Raw genomic sequence first — 14,152 nt, forward strand, 5'->3', positions numbered from 1 at the left:
TTGGTATCTTCCTTTGTGTTACTCATAATTTTTAACCTTTGTGTTAAACAATACCTTTGTGTTTAACCTTCGAACACCGCCTTGATGTTACTCATAATTTTTCCTACCAAATTTAGGGACATCTGAACCGGTCTTGGCCATGGTTGTTCTTGAGCAAAGTATCAGGATATGGTAATAGGATTATCATAAAACTCAACAATACCTTTGGTACCATCATCCTCCATCTTCTTGGTATCTTCCTTTGTGTTGTTTGAAAACTTAGAAGCATCCATGGTTTGTGAACGTCCCTGAGTTATTCAACACTTTGTAAATATGACACGAGGTAGCGTACCTTGAATACATACATATATATATATATATCACAGTTTCTTGGTTAAGAAGACTGTGGGAAGAGAGAATCTTTCTAGAATCTTTTGAAGAGGTTTTTACTTAAAGGTTCGGGTCGGTTCCAGAGCTCAACGCATATGGGCCCGTGAGCACATTATTTTTGTCCCGACTTATTTAACCAGACAAGAATGATCAACCCTGTTCTTAGCTCAACATATAAAGATCTAGAGAACAAGAGTTAGTTGAGATGACAAGACCAAAAATGAACCTACTTAGAGAAAACAAAAATAAGACACACTTTCCTCTAATTCATGAATACATCACACAGGATCGAAAAACCTAAACTCGACTTCTAATCCCGTTCGTGAACTTACGGAAGAAGGAGTAGGGGAGTTAGTGTACTATTTTAATAAATCCTTAATGGGCTTGGCCGGGTTCGGGTGCGGAAACCCATGAATTGAGAACGAAAAATACAAACTCTATTTGATACATAAATCCATACCAAATTATGTTTTTTAAAGGTTTTTAATACATGACATCTGTAAATATCAATATAATAAGATGATTAATCATATTCTTAGCTCAATGAAAAGTTTCAGAGCACAAGAGATATTGATTTTCGGAAGTGCTGCAAATCATTGTGATCTTATTACATCACGAAGTTGGAGCTAGCTCAACAATATGAGATGTTTTCTTGATCATTATTGATTACACTAAGTCTTCCTTTTCTTGTCAAAATACTGTTGCAAACAACCTTGATAGAAAAAACACAGAATGCAAAATAAACAAAACAAACCTTTATAACTGCTTTTCCCGTCTCAATAGATTTCATGATGGGGTGACGCCATGATCTAGTTAACAAGAGATTGGATGATCATGAGGCACGCAACCCCTCTTGGCACGATAGTCTTTTGGTTATGTTTCTTCCCTCTTGTTATGAGATGGTTTTCTGTAATAGTCAGAAGCAGTCAGTATCATTGCAGTATATGTGCAAGAGTTTTTGACATTTCTGAATACGCCCTACTGAAAGCAGACTTTATCAGTGTCACAATATCGTACGTATCCAACCTTTCTCAAAATCAATACAAGGTATTCCAAGATTTTAAAAGTTTTTTCCGAAAATTATATAGAGATCTTCGTCTATAAATCCCTTTTCGTCGCATTCCTTAAAAAGACTGATTACCAATCTTTTAAGACAGCGTAGCTTATTACTTTTAACATGACATTTCTTGTGTTTAACCTTGTTGAAAGATCCTTTATTTTTTCTTAAAGATTATTTACTTCCAACCATGACATTGGATAAATTGAGAGTTTTCTGAGGGAAGGAAGACCCTGAAGACTCTGACAAATCTTTAAGAATTTATAGTGTACGTAAGTCGAGATTTTACTCTTGTCCATATAGTCAGACTGCTTCAAACACAGACTTATTAGGTCTTAACGTGTTTTCCTGCTCTAATACCAATTAAAAACACTGGGGATACCAAAATACACTACCAACTTTTTCGTAGAAAATCTGTATGGACAAACTCAACACAACTTCGAGAGTTAAAACTCAATCAAGGAAAGTGTCCAGAATTATATCTTTATCTCTCTTGCAATTAGAACGTTTACAGAATTGAATTCGTGAATCTAATCACAAAGAGATTTCTTGGACGGAACCAAAGACCAATGTCCAAGGCTCAATCAAGTCGTATCCAACAAACTAGGTCGGACGTATCTACTCTAATTGATCAACGCACAGCCTGTGATATTTCAATTATAAATATAAACAATATAATGCGGAAAAACAAATAACACAGACACGAGAAATTTTATTAACGAGGAAACAACAAATGTAGAAAACCCCGGGACCTAGTCCAGATTGAACACCAAACTGTATTAAGTCGCTACAGACACTAGCCTACTACCAATTAACTTAGGTCTGGAATGTAGTTGAGCCCGAACTCAGTCTCCCACTGATTCAAGTACAATCGCGGTCCATACACCTCTCGAATCCCAGCAGGACTCCCCGCAATTGATTGCGTTAGATGACGTCACACCAACTAAGAGTTGCTTCAACTCAGTTGAAGACTTTAAACCAAATCTTCCTCCCAAAAATTAATCTTATATAATTGATTTCTTATTACGATCAAAATGGATGGTCAAATCAAACGTAGGATCAAGGTGATAGAAATCGATAGCAATTTGACAAAAGTCCAGTTATCCTCAAAATCCGTACTTATGCAACGCGAAGTGCAGCCTAGATTATTATTCACATTACAAGTATAAAACTTGCGGAATCACAAAGTTGAGACGAAGAGAACATTGTCATTTTTATCTATTTTGTTCAAGTGATAAATCAACGATCAAACAAGATCAGGATGCTCAAGATATCAAGATAAAATATAACTGGGCCTGGCTTCACGAAACCCAATGAAGTATTTGATAATTGCTAAACCCTAAAAGGGTTTTTGCAGAGGATGACTATAGATACAACTAGGACACACCAAAAAGTAGTGTCAGGATTCAAAGATCTCAATTTCCAAGAGTTCCCCTTATATATACATTCAAAGCATAGGTGGCTTTAGGTTAAGCTAAGATAGATTTGGAACCAAGCAAACAATATTCACCATTAGATGAAAACTTTGATTCTCATTCACATAAACATGATATACACTCTGGTTAGGTAAACCATAACGGAACCGTGTACAAAGACTATGTTCAACATGGTTAGCCGAAACTAGACGGTTTGAACTTAAAAGCTTAATACTCATTTTTGTGAAAACAAAGACATTGATCTTGAGTCACAATCAAGTGATTAAATAAGTCTAATGTCTTTAGAAAATTGATCAAATGCATATTATCTCATAGAAATAATTTAATCGTAATTGAATCATAATCGACATAGTTGTTAAATGCACAAAGTACAAATACATGAGTCGTTCATGAATCAGATGAGTCATGGTACACGGACTTGTTTGCAAACTAATGAGTAAAACAGAGTTTTGGACTTGACAGAACTTTTTCAGTTCACGTACCGGTTTGAAAACTTAGGTGAAAAACTGAGTTCCGTAGTTGACAAAACTTTTTCAGTTTGCGAACCGATTTGGAAACCTTAAGACTTTTCCGGTTCCGGAGTTCACAAAACCTTTTCAGTTTGCGTACTGATTTGGGTACTAAATTGGTTCAGGAACATATAACTGTAGTGGTTCGCATACCGGTTTGGATACTTAAACCCGGTTCTCTTACCTAAGTTCCAAAATGGTTTGCATACGAATATGCATACTTATCCGGATCACGAAACAAACAGATTTTCCCATGATGTGCATACGAATATGCATATCACACAAATCTGTAGGCCGATATATAGCTACTCCGCTACATGTATTAGTATATGTAATACGGCTTCAGACTATAACAATTACCTCAGTTTGTAAGATTGATAACACTATCTTATATTACGGATATAATAGTTATATATTTTTCTCTAAATCACTTCGAAATATTTTCGAATAACATCAACGACACATATAACTGTTCCAAGATATTTTCGAATGATAAACTTGAATCATGATTTTGGTTCTGAAAAATAAATTGTTCTCCACAAAAATTGATCAAGTATGAACAAATGTTCATTAAGATTAGTCATTATATTTATAGAAATTCGTAAACTAAATAATTAGTTCTCGACTTGAAATTCTTGTCTATGCAAGCTAGTCTAATTAGTTATGCGACAGACGTATCAAGGATAGAAAAGTGAATATAACTTGAGAAATAGGTGGTTCAGTCTTCACTTACCTTTTGTTGATGAATTTTTCAAAAGCTTCGGTTGATCTTCGCCTTTAAACGGTAGAACATAAATGATGACTGGTTAGTTTCTCTATCCTAGACCGAGACTTAACTAATTTTAGACTAGAAATTAAGATATAGTTTTGACAACTAAATTTGAAAACAATCGAGATAGCAACATTTGTGAGTTCGACCGAGCAATGCTCTAACAAATATCCTCAAAACGATGACACTCTCACTTCCATTCTTCCATGTAATCTTTGGCTTCGAAATGTGTCTGTATCGTCCCTGTATGAAGTATTGTCCTAACCATTCTCACCGGCTTCAAATTCTTATATAAATCCTCGACTGATTTCTCGGTGATTAGCTTATCACTACTCTCATATCATTCTTAACTTTTGAAAAGACGAGGGTACCCAAATACACCATAATCTTTAATTTCAACCTATAAGTCTGATACCAAGTGTGATTGTCTATGTCCTAAGTCGAGACAATACGATAACTTGATATTTACTTGATAATAGTTACGGTACAAGACCGATTGACTATAGGATCAAAGTCAAGTGATTAGGATTAACGCACAAGTGTAATTTACTTTATTATAATAAGACAGTTGTAATGTGGAAAGTAAAGTAAATGACACATCAATATTTTGTTAATGAGGAAACCTTAAATGCTGAAAAACCCCGGCACCTAGTCCAGTTTTGAATACTCTCAATATTAAGCCACTATACAAAGAACAAAATCCAACTTCGTATAGTTGAGACCAGGTAAACTACCCCTAGTTACTTAGTTCCCTCGGTATCCTTGCGCCTTCGAACTTTTGGTCATACACGTGAATCTAAAGACATGATTCACTATCTCAAGTTGCTTTTACTCCTTTTGATCGTATTCCAAATAGTAAAGGAATTAAATATGTTTGGTAACCACTCTGTTCAATATTTGGTAAAAGATAAGTTTGAGTCATTGATAAAGGCTCTTATGTTTAATCTAATAAACTCTTTTGTCTGGTTAGATAAATCCAAAACTTAATTAGCGAAATAATCAATTTTCGGATTTGCATTCAAACAATATAGAACTCAAAGAGTAACTATTAAGTGATGCTGATACTACACAACTAGATAATCATAAGTCTATCAAAGATAAACAAGATCTAGTTGGATCCAAGCCAATCAAGATGTGTGCACAAATCACGAGATACAAAAACTAATAAGAAAATCTTCCTCGCCTTTAAATCTTCAATTGCCTTCTTAATAACATACACACAAAAAACTGGAATCCTCTTGTGATCAATCACACACATAATGGAGTCTGTTAACAATGGATTATCACAAGATGTCTTTAGATCTAACAATAGTTCTAAAGATCTCGTCGATACTTTGATCTTGTTTGAGTGACCCTTATGTCAAAAGAGAATGCTCTCAAGGATAATAAAACTAGGAGCAATCAAAGTTTCAACAACCGTTAGTCAATCAAATCGATCATCGAAAACTAAAATAACAATGCAATTATCTAGTTTCCCACCAACGGTACTCGTAGAGCTTCTTGATCCCACATAAGTCTTTAAACAAGCGGTTGTAAGAGATTCCGCATAATTAAGTTACTTTCCTCTCCGGATAGACAACTCCACCATAAAAAACATAAATGAAGCTTGCCTAACTCTTAGGATAGTTTACAAGAATTGCAGACTCAAGGTTTTATAGATCAAAGTTGTTTAGACAACAAGGAAATTCTAAAACCGAAAATATTTTCAAGATATGCATTAAACTACCTAATTTCGATTTTTCTATTTCCAATTAATGTCAAACAATATTTCCGAAATCTCTCATAGAAAATTTATATTATTAATTTAATAGATTAACTAATAAACTTTTTCCAGAGAATATGCTTTAATTACTGGTAATTAAAACAGATATAATCGAAAATCATAATTAAATGCTTTTCAATATCTCGGTTTGGGATCACCTTGAGCATCAAGGAATATCTTTGAACAATTGATGATAAGAATTATGTATATGTTCAAATAATGTCGACATCTAGAAGTTTCCTATCTTAGAAAACCCTAATTCCAAAAACACATACAACATAAAGAAATATGTCATATTGTAAACCCGGTTTTTCTCTTGGGACCGGTTATACCCTGACTCTCAAACTAAGTTAGGACCGGTTATAGCATGACTCCTAATATAGGTTGTGACCAGTTATACCATGCTTCCCAAACTAATTAGGATCGGTTATACCTTGTCACACAATATAGATTATGACTGGTTATACATTGATTCCCAACATAAGTTAAGATTGGTTCTACCTTGTCATCTTGCATTGGTCATCCAAATATTAATCAACAAAGATCCGGACCAACACACTCATGATTTTCCGTTCGATTATGAAACAAATTCATACATCTACTTCCTTAAACCAATGTAATAATACATAGTTTTCTAGGATGAAACCACACATATATCCCACACATAATCAAATAACTAAATACATAGATTATATTGGTGTCATATTTACTATGTTCAAAAGATAAGTGTACTTCGTAATTCAATACAATTATTTGATACTTTAATCATAATGCTATGACCAAGTCTAATCACTAGAGTGTCATCAATATAGCTCCACATGTTATGTTTTCAATATAAAACAATATGAAAGATATGTTAGAAATGGAAACAAGTCAAGTCAGTATTACTAACCTCGAGTGGGAGGATGATGTCTTCGTTGAAGTCGTTACTTCTTCACATTCTTCAGGTCTTCAGAGTGATGCTTGTAATTCTCAACATTCCTAGACTTTCTAGTGTGACCTAAACGAAGTTGACTCTAGTAATTAATCAGGCGACTCTAGATGAGTTTTGATACTAAAATATGACAACCAAATTTGACATACCAACGCCTAGTGGGTTCAACCTATGCTCAAACAACGTCTATCATCACCAATAATTATCCATTCATACTATTCTTTACAAGTTCAACCAATTCCACTGTCATCAATCACAGACGCAGTGATAGGGGGAAAATGTAAAGAGAAGAATTAAAACTCTCAATCTAGAAAGTACAAACCCTCATTCGGAAATTAATTTTAAAAATCATATTCAAGCTAAGAAAGGAAAGCACCTACTAATCTTAGTAATCGAATTAAAGATCAAGAAATAAAAACCCTTTGGTAGAAATCAGTATTTACAACTCTTTCTCAAATGTTTTTTACTTTCTTTTTTATTTTCTTTCCTATAAGAAAAAAGATTTATTAATGTTCTCCACCAATAGCAGTTCGTGATATGATAAAGAAAGAAATAATGTATTCATAAAGAAGACGAAGTGTGAGGAAGGGTAAACATGAAAAAGATAATTATTTTAATATTAAAATTATATTTATTAAAAAAAGAAAATACAATCAGGTCAAAGCATGGTGGTTGGCGGTCAACGTTTGGTCAAGGTACCAACTCTTAATATTTCAAATATTGGTTACCAAAGCTAGGTGTTGGATATTTGATGGGTAATAAACGTTAAATATCCCACTTATTAGGTCCTCTAGTTTCGTCACATTATTCTTAAAAACAATGATAACAAGCATGTAACCAATAGCCGAGATGCATAGAGGTATTGGATTTCGCACTAGTAAATGAGTCAAGCCTAACAATACTATGGAAGCCACCTTGGTTAGCATCCGCAGAGCATGATGAGGTTTTCATGATGAATTATAACTGCATTTCAAGGGGATGAAATTCTTAGGACTTCGATTGAATTTTTAGGCTAAATATATTTAGGCTTTCATTGTATATGTTTTATAAAATTTTTTAGCTTATTCTTATGATCTAACTTGATGAAAAGTTGTGTCTCAATGGATTGGGATGTTGGGATACCAATACTAATTAGGATAGTTTAGTTGTTTTAAGAAGTAGTATATGTTTCCATAATTGTTATGTGTTTATGACTCAAGTCATGTTCTCTATGTAAATGCATAGTTTATTCTAGGGTTTAAGGAATCAGTAAATCAATATTATTAAGCTTTCCTTAATCCCTACTTCAAAGGATTAAGGCGGCTGATCGTAAACTAAATGATCAGTTTATCTATCTCTAGTATTAGAATCATCTAGTTTTGGTGTCGAATCCTAACAATGAAGGATTATTTTATCAATTCCGGCAGTTACTCTGGTAGATCATGAGTTTTAATTCACCTAGTTAGCATATTAAGGTTAAAACCATTGTGTAAGGATCACCATAGAGTGGTGATCGTGCTTTAGGTAACAATTAAAAGTTTGTAACACGTTACAATAAATATTAAGCAATTCTATTGAATATGTAAAACGTAAATGTTTGGGGTTTAGCTTTGTCGAATTGAATATTTGAAATCTAGAAACTTCTTGGTTTGGCGAAATTGGAATACTTGGACCCATCCAACATGCTTTATCTCCAAATCCTACTATAATTGGTTTGTAGCTTATAACTCGATTTCTCAACTTGCACGTGCTCCTAAATGTATTTAGGTGTATGTACCCCATAAAGTAAAAATTTCAATGTGGTTTGCTACTCAAAATTTCATAGCTACAACAAACATTTTAGTTAGAATAAGATGTCAAATTCCTAATAGCATCTGTGGTTCGTGCCATGTGAACCTGTAATCTGTAAATAATTTGTGGTTGCACTTCAATATAGTTAATCTTGGATTTTGGTATCGTCTCCGTCGATTCCAAAATACCAGGACAATTTTATCTTTGTGAAATCTCAGAATGACTTTTTAGAGGATTTTTTCAAATTTTATACCTGTAATACCAAGTGAAGCCGAGATATACGGAGCCAAGATGAAATTCCTGTTAAAATGACGGTGAGTTAGGCCGAGAAATACCCATTCATCTTGAGATTCCCGCTAAAATCTTAGATCTCCAAGATTACATGGATCGTCTTGTTTGGATGCGCAGAGATCTCTACCAACACGGTCAAGATTGCCTATACAATGGTTGATCTGCAATTTTGCAACCAAAATATGGAACTACTTCGGTTGTGGCTTCAGCTTGAGATGGGAGAAGTTTAGAACCGATATAAACAAAGGGAGAAAAATACGGCCGTTATTGGTATTTTCTATCCAAATCGCTCACTATGGGTTAAAACGAACAAAAGATTAATGGCTCTCAAGATTTATTTATTTTTGGCTGAAAATATGATAATATTAATAAATTAACAGAGATTACAACATTTTGAAGGAAGTGGATAGTTATTCTCACTCCATTCTCATGCTATATTCTGAGTTCGACTATGTTTAACATCCAAGTCTGCTACGTCGTTCAGATTTATTTTTAAGTATTCAAACCTGAGAAAACATCTTTTAAAAGGAAAAGATAGTCATTTATAACAGATCAAGAGGTCCAACTAGTTTGGCCTTTGCTGTTATTGAGATAAGCTATTACATTCTCTGCATCACTTCATATGCAAATTTCTTTTGGAAATTCTTGTCTTTGACCCATTTGGCAGCTTCCAACAGTGCATGGCTTTCAACTTCTTTAGGGTGGGTTATTTGATGTTTGATACTTAGATTTTGTCCAATTTTAGTGTTTGGTCCAACATTTATCAATTTAGGGTTTGGTACCTGGACTTTACGTTGATCTGCGTTGACCCGTTTTAGTTTTGACTCATGTCTAGAAATTATAAGAAAAAAATGAAATAAATCTAATTACTAAACGAGTTTACTATCACACCCCTCATTTTATAAATATCTACCTAATAACCTAAAACCATCGTTGTACCCCTCTTTATTTTGTTCTACCCAATTTGTTTTTATTTCTCAATTAACAGAACCGTGTTTAACGACTATTCGGTTTGGCAAGTTTGCCAAATAAGATGTTCATTTAAACACCTAGGAATTTAATCATGATACACACACATAAGTGTTTAAATGATCAATCAAGTCTTAAAAGTGTTTAAGAGAGTTCTAATAATGCTAAACATATTACGAAGATAAGTTTTTAAGCATATAGTACTAAAGTATAAACTGGGACAGTTGGTACAACGGTTCGTGAACCGCAGGGCTTGTTCACGAGTCAGGGTGCTACAGTTCATGAACCGGGTTCGCCAACCCTACTAGACTACCAAACTTAGTTGATCAAAATTCATGAACTGGTTCGTCAACTGCTAGCCTATTTATCCAACTTAAAATTTAGTTCACCACGAATCGCCAACCGGGTTCTGAATTGTTCCCAACTGAACTTGCGGTTTGCGAACTGTTTCGCTAACCTTCATGCATTTCTGTAGCTCAAATATCTATGGTTTACGAGTTGGTTCGTCAACCTACCCTGAGTAGAAATATCAGTAAGTTCATATTTCTCTCTCATGATGTTTGAAACATTCCCAAGTGATATGATCATTTGCATGGGCAATTTTCAATTGATCCAAAAATTAATGAAAGAGACAATTGGCCATTGGTACTCATGTTTTGTCCAACACTAGGCTTTGGTCTAACATTTGTCCAATGTTAGGGCTTGGTACCTGGACCAAACGTTGACCCCAATTGGCCAGTTAAGTTTTGAATTCTGTTTAGTAAATATTTTAAAAAAAAATTAGTTAACACCGTTAACATGACATTACGTGAAGAAGAACCCTAATTGATGTTCTTCCCCAAATTGAAATCTGAACCCAACTGTTAATTGATTGTCTTCCCCAAATTGAAATATGAACCCAACTGTTAATTGATTGTCTTCCCCAAATTGAAACTCCAACTCAACCGTTAATATGAATTGAAGAACCCAGATATATCTCCACAAAATCGCTCAGCACAATATACAATCATTCAAAAAATCTAAATTGGGGAATACTGGGTTAAACTCTATAATTGCAATTAACTATGAAAATTCAACATAATTGAATTTCACCTGAGTGCTAAAGTACAATTATCCCAATTAATTCAAAGAACTAATATTGTTAAGGACCATTGAACATCTTATTTGCTAAATCATATTTCGAGATTTTTCACAAGACAAGCTTGACTCGAAACTCCTTCTTTGTAACTCTACTAGAAGTCATACAACATAGTCTCAATAGATAGAATGATGGTATAATGAGTAAAATAGGATGGTTGAGTCTTCACATACCTGATATAAAAGTTCTCCAAATATATTCTTCGATCTTTAGTCTTCAAGGGTGATCTATGATACTCAACTAAAATTCTAACCTAGTCCGAGACTTGACTTAGTAGACTAGAAATCGAGATATAGTTTTGATCATCTAACATTGACAACAAGCTTGAGAGAACAAAACTTGTGTTTTCAACCGAGCAATGCTCTAATAGTATTCATCAACGGGAGTTCTCATATGCAGTGGTAATAGTTATGAGAAAGAAGAACGAGTAGAAAATTAGGGTAAGGGATCTCTTAAATCTGGATCGTAGGCTTAATGGATTTGTTTAGAGTCGTTGGATCCTAGGCCACATCAAGGGTACATTTGTAAGCTCATACATTTTATATTACAAAAATTATTTAAGTATGGTCAAAAACAGTAAACACGGGTCGACGTTAAAAACAAGTACTAAACACTAAGTTGGACAAAAGTTAGACCAAACACTAATATTGGACAAAATCTAGGTACCAAACACCAAATAACCCCTTTAGGGTTGTCTGCTGATCCAGAGACTAGATTGCATCCCTTGTACCTGCCTGTAGAATTCATAGCCATAATACCAACTCCAGATTTATTAGTATTTTTATCATAAGATGCATCACAATAAATTACCATGCAGTCTTGAGGGATAATGCTAGATACGAAAGACTGTATAACATGATCACTGTTTAGATTAATTTGTGCATTCTCAATGGCTAATGAATTAACATTTTCTTCAGCTAGTTTTAGGGCAGTCCTAACAGTATTCTATTAATGAAGATGTTTTTACTGAAAGAACTTAGTGCATATGTCTTTCCAAATGTGCCAGGACGTGGTCATGATAGTAATAATACGATCTTTAAGATGTCTAGAAGTAAACCATTTAGAGATCCAGTTTTGCACATTAATATCAGAATTAGAATCTTGTAAAACATATTAACCAGCTGGAATGGATGACCAAACAAATTGAGAGTAAAAGCACTTTAAAATCATATGTTCTGGTGTTTCTGAAGCACCACAATTACACATTTTGCATACATCTTCATGATTATTGTTATATCTAGCAAGCTTACTAGTAGTGAGAAGGATGTTTTCCACACATTTCCATAAGAAGAGTTGGATTCTTGGTAATAAAGGTTTTTCAAAGGGCTTTGTAGGTATCATAGTTGGGATTTGATTGGGAGTTATGGGGAAGTTCATTGGCTAGGAGTTTATAGACTTACTTGACTGTTAATCCTCCATTTTTGATGTATGTCTAAATGAGTATATCACTGCCAGAAATGAGAACTCTCATGCTACATATCTTTTAATTATTTTCACCATTGAAATAAGGCTGGACTAAGGGAACATTCCAACTGTTAGATTCTTGCATTATAAAGTCATCCACACTATAATCAGGGTTTGGGTTGGTAATGCAGATTGGATCATAAGCACTTCTTATCCAGTTATCAGAGAAATCTTTAACATTATTCTCATTCTTAATATCCCAAAGAACATGCTGCTTAATAATATCTAAACCATGGCATATGTTAGACCAAACCCGTGACATATTCCAGGGTTTTTTATGCTGCAGAGGATCACAGTTTTTGAAGTATTTACACTTCAAAATTTTGACCCATAAATATAATTCATCCGGAGAGTGTATAAGCATCCAGGCAGTTCTAGTCAAAAGAGCTAAATTCATTTTTCTTAAATTTATAAACCCTAGACCCCCTTGCATTTTATAAGTACAAATGTTTTCCCACCACCACCACCACACACACACACACCACCACCACCAAAAGTCCCTTTGGGAATGGACTTTTCCATTTTTTGAGTAATGGTGTCAGGTAGGAGAAAGGAGTTCATAACTTCATATGTTAGAGGAGGATTTGAGAGTGTTTTGGACAAGAATAGACCTCCCAAATTGAGCTAGTTGTTTACCTTTCCATTTAGACACTTTGGAGTCATGATGGTTATTTAAGTGGGATGTAGACTCGGTTTTATCTCTTTTTTGAAAGAGTGGTATGCCAATATATTTTTCATGTAGGTCAATCTTCCTAACATTCATAACCTTTAATCAAAGATACACAATGCTGTGGATGTACATTTTTACTGAAAAACATCCAGATATATAAAATTTTATCATTTGACCAGAGATACTAATGAAATATTTGATCAAATATATGAGATTGCTAGACTCGATGTGAGTAGCTTTTATAAAATAAAAGCAATCATCTGCAAAAAGCAGATGAGATATACTGGGTGCATCCTTAGTAATTTTAATACCATAGATGAGATGGGATTGCGCAGCATGGAGAAGGTATCTTGAGAAAGACTCCACACATATGTCATAAAAAAAAACGGTGACAAGAGATCTCTTTACCTTAACCCTCCAGAGGGTTTGAAACAAGTACAAGGAAATCCATTTATAAGGATAAAGATGTTAGTGGTGCTTATACATTAGTTGATATGCTTAAACTCCATGGTTAACAATTGCTTAATAAGATGAAGCTCTCTGGTTATTAGGTTTTCAAAGATATATCCAAAGTTTTATTTTCCGAGAGAAACAAAGATGTTTCTTTGGTGAGAACTTTCACTTAGCATATTTAGATAAAATTTACCTAAACCACCTCGACTAGAACTTTGACACAACTCATAAAATCATGGCCATAATAAAGGCTTAGATATCGAAAAATAAATTTCAAAATTTTGAATTACCTTAGATTACGCCTTGAATAAGTTGACATTTTCAATAATACCCTCGTCATATTGTAGCCGAATCACAGACATGAAGAATCTGCTACTGAACTTGGTTGAATTGGTAGAACACTTCTTTGAATGGGAATATGGACAGAAAGAGATTAATATTGAAAAGGTAAAACTGGTCACATAGCTTAGAATAGTTGCCAAAAGCACGGCTATTACAACCACAATGATTCTCTCTTCATCCTGCTGATTTTTATGCACAATCTTTTTTTGGTTTTCTTGG

Source organism: Papaver somniferum, chromosome 11 (assembly GCF_003573695.1).
Source record: "Papaver somniferum cultivar HN1 chromosome 11, ASM357369v1, whole genome shotgun sequence".
In the NCBI taxonomy this organism is placed as follows: domain Eukaryota; kingdom Viridiplantae; phylum Streptophyta; class Magnoliopsida; order Ranunculales; family Papaveraceae; genus Papaver; species Papaver somniferum.